Source organism: Somniosus microcephalus, chromosome 14 (assembly GCF_052327205.1).
Source record: "Somniosus microcephalus isolate GS21.2 chromosome 14, FLI_Smic_1.0, whole genome shotgun sequence".
Taxonomy (NCBI): domain Eukaryota; kingdom Metazoa; phylum Chordata; class Chondrichthyes; order Squaliformes; family Somniosidae; genus Somniosus; species Somniosus microcephalus.
Genome location: NC_141000.1, coordinates 108,739,626 through 108,743,551, shown reverse-complemented (window position 1 = coordinate 108,743,551; position 3,926 = coordinate 108,739,626).

Here is a 3,926-nt window from a genome sequence, read left to right as displayed (position 1 = left end):
TCCCTCTCTCTCTCCCTCCGTCCCCCTCTCTCTCTCTCCCTCCGTCCCCCTCTCTCTCTCCCTCCGTCCCCCTCTCTCTCTCCCTCCGTCCCCCTCTCTCTCTCCCTCCGTCCCCCTCTCTCTCTCCCTCCGTCCCCCTCTCTCTCTCCCTCCGTCCCCCTCTCTCTCTCCCTCCGTCCCCCCTCTCTCTCTCCCTCCGTCCCCCTCTCTCTCTCCCTCCGTCCCCCTCTCTCTCTCTCCCTCCGTCCCCCTCTCTCTCTCCCTCCGTCCCCCTCTCTCTCTCCCTCCGTCCCCCTCTCTCTCTCCCTCCGTCCCCCTCTCTCTCTCCCTCCGTCCCCCTCTCTCTCCCTCCGTCCCCCTCTCTCTCTCCCTCCGTCCCCCTCTCTCTCTCCCTCCGTCCCCCTCTCTCTCTCCCTCCGTCCCCCTCTCTCTCTCCCTCCGTCCCCCTCTCTCTCTCCCTCCGTCCCCCTCTCTCTCTCCCCTCCGTCCCCCTCTCTCTCTCCCTCCGTCCCCTCTCTCTCTCCTCCGTCCCTCTCTCTCTCCGTCCCCCTCTCTCTCTCCCTCCGTCCCCCTCTCTCTCTCCCTCCGTCCCCCTCTCTCTCTCCCTCCGTCCCCCTCTCTCTCTCCCTCCGTCCCCCTCTCTCTCTCCCTCCGTCCCCCTCTCTCTCTCCCCCTCCCGTCCCCCTCTCTCTCTCCTCCGTCCCCCTCTCTCTCTCCCTCCGTCCCCCTCTCTCTCTCCCTCCGTCCCCCTCTCTCTCTCCTCCGTCCCCCTCTCTCTCTCCCTCCGTCTCTCTCTCTCTCCTCTCTCTCTCTCTCTCTCCCTCTCTCTCTCCCACCGTCCCCCTCTCTCTCCCTCCGTCCCCCCTCTCTCTCCCTCCGCCCCCCCTCTCTCTCCTCCGTCCCCCCCTCTCTCCTCGTCCCCTCCGTCTCTCTCTCTCTCTCTCTCTCTCTCTCTCTCTCTCTCTCTCTCCCACCGTCCCCCCCTCTCTCCCTCCGTCCCCCCCTCTCTCTCTCGCTCTCTCTCTCTCTCTCTCTCTCTCTCTCTCTCACTCCCCCACCGTCTCTCTCTCTCCTCCGTCTCTCTCTCTCTCTCTCTCTCTCTCTCTCCCTCCGTCCCCCCCCTCTCTCTCTCTCTCTCTCTCCCCCACCGTCCCCCTCTCTCTCTCCCTCGTCCCCCTCTCTCTCTCCCTCCGTCCCCCTCTCTCTCTCCTCCGTCCCCCTCTCTCTCTCCCTCCGTCCCCCTCTCTCTCTCCTCCGTCCCCCTCTCTCTCTCTCCCTCCGTCCCCCCTCTCTCTCTCCCTCCGTCCCCCTCTCTCTCTCCCTCCGTCCCCCTCTCTCTCTCCCTCCGTCCCCCTCTCTCTCTCCCTCCGTCCCCCTCTCTCTCTCCCTCCGTCCCCCTCTCTCTCTCCTCCGTCCCCCTCTCTCTCTCCCTCCGTCCCCCTCTCTCTCTCCCTCCGTCCCCCTCTCTCTCTCCTCCGTCCCCCTCTCTCTCTCCCTCCGTCCCCCTCTCTCTCTCCCTCCGTCCCCCTCTCTCTCTCCCTCCGTCCCCCTCTCTCTCTCCCTCCGTCCCCCTCTCTCTCTCCCTCCGTCCCCCTCTCTCTCTCCCTCCGTCCCCCTCTCTCTCTCCCTCCGTCCCCCTCTCTCTCTCCCTCCGTCCCCCTCTCTCTCTCCCTCCGTCCCCTCTCTCTCTCCCTCCGTCCCCCTCTCTCTCTCCCTCCGTCCCCCTCTCTCTCTCCCTCCGTCCCCCTCTTCTCTCTCCTCCGTCCCCCTCTCTCTCTCCCTCCGTCCCCTCTCTCTCTCCCTCCGTCCCCCTCTCTCTCTCCCTCCGTCCCCCTCTCTCTCTCCCTCCGTCCCCCTCTCTCTCTCCCCTCCGTCCCCCTCTCTCTCTCCCTCCGTCCCCCTCTCTCTCTCTCTCACTCCGTCCCCCCTCTCTCACTCCGTCCCTCTCTCTCTCTCCCTCCGCCCCCTCTCTCTCTCTCTCCATCCCCCCCTCTCTCTCTCTCTCCGTCCCCCCCTCTCTCTCTCCGTCCCCCTCTCGCTCTCTCTCTCCGTCCCCCCCTCTCTCTCTCTCTCCGTCCTCTCTCTCTCTCTCTCTCTCTCTCTCTCTCTCTCTCTCTCTCTCTCTCTCCGTCCCCCCCTCTCTTTCTCTCCGTCCCCCCCTCTCTTTCTCTCCGTCCCCCTCTCTCTCTCTCTCTCCGTCCCCCCTCTCTTTCTCTCCGTCCCCCTCTCTCTCTCTCTCCCTCCGTCCCCCCCTCTCTCTCCCTCCATCCCCCCCCCTCTCTCACTCCGTCCCTCTCTCTCCCTCCGCCCCCTCTCTCCCTCCGCCCCCTCTCTCTCTCTCTCTCTCTCTCCTCCGTCCCCCCTCGCGCTCTCTCTCTCTCTCTCCGTCCCCCCCTCTCTCTCTCTCTCTCTCTCTCCGTCCCCCCCCTCTCTCTCTCTCTCTCTCTCTCTCTCCCTCCGTCCCCCCCTCTCTCTCCGTCTCTCTCTCTCTCTCTCTCTCTCTCTCTCTCTCTCTCTCTCTCTCTCCGTCCCCCCCTCTCTCTCTCTCTCTCTCTCTCTCCGTCCCCCCTCTCTCTCTCTCTCTCTCTCTCTCCGTCCCCCCCTCCCCGTCCCCTCTCTCTCTTTCTCTCCCCCTCCGTCTCTCTCTCTCTCTCTCTCTCTCTCTCTCTCTCTCTCTCTCTCTCTCTCTCTCTCTTTCCCCCCCTCCATCCCCTCTCTCTCTCTCTCTCGCTCGCTCGCACGCTCTCCCCCGCTCGCCCTCGCCCTCCCCCGGTCGCTCTCGCCCTCCCCCGCTCTCTCGCTCACTCTCTCTCCCCTTTTGATCCTCGATCTACCCCACCCACCAGCCACCAATGGATCCCCTGACCTCTGCACAGAGCCGACGAAAGCATGGCCCAACTGGATACTGCGCATGCGCGGCTCCAGTATCACGCGAGCAGGTAAAGGAAGCTGAAAGGCAAAGAATCAGAATGCGGGGGATTCTCCTGCTGTCCAGCTGAATGGTCAAGGGAGAAAACCAAACCCCTCCGGCGGTACACAGCAACCCATCAATCATCAGAACACACACTTCAAGAGCTGCAATTGCGATCGGCTCTGAGGTTGCAAGACTCGCAAGCGAGTCTGTGGATTCCCAGGGCCATCGTGTATTGGGCCCATCCCCCGCTCCAGCTACTGTCCAGCTTTCTGCGCGGTATTTCATTTTAAGTGCGTGCGAGCTTTGAAATGTGTGCGCAGGCGCGCACCTTGGAGCGAACAGTGCCTTTAATGTAGCAAAACGTCCCAAAGTATTTCACATGAGTGTTATCAAACCACATGAGATATTAGGAAAGATGACCAAAAGCTTGGTCAAAGATGTGGGTATTAAGGAGCATCTGAGTGGTTTAGCGATGGAATTGCAGAGCTCAGGGCCTAGGGGGCTGAAGGCACGGCCGGCAATGGTGGAGCGATGAAAATCAGGGATGGGCAAGAGGCCAGAATTTGAGGAGCACAAAAATCTTGGAGGATTGTGGGGCTGGAGGAGGTTACAGAGATGGGGAGGGACAAGGCCGTGGAGGGATTTGAAAACGAGGATGAGAATTTTAAAATCGAGGCATTGCGGGACCAGGAGCCAATGTTGGTCAGTGAGCACAGAGGTGATGGGTTAACGGGACTTGGTGGGAGTTAGGATACGGGCAGCAGAGTTTTGGATGAGCTCACAATTACGGAGGGTACAAGGACAATGCAGCATTCCTTTGGGTATTGCACATGGGATGATCGCTTACATTATGAGCTCAGCACATGGTAGAAGACTTGGCATAATACACAGCTGAGCCAAGCTGACACATCAAAATCTGTGTACTTCTGCTTCTTGGCACGGTATATTAGAAACCAGTGTAAAAGGTTACTGATGATTTGAAGATTAATGCATTAGTTTTGAAAAGTATAAA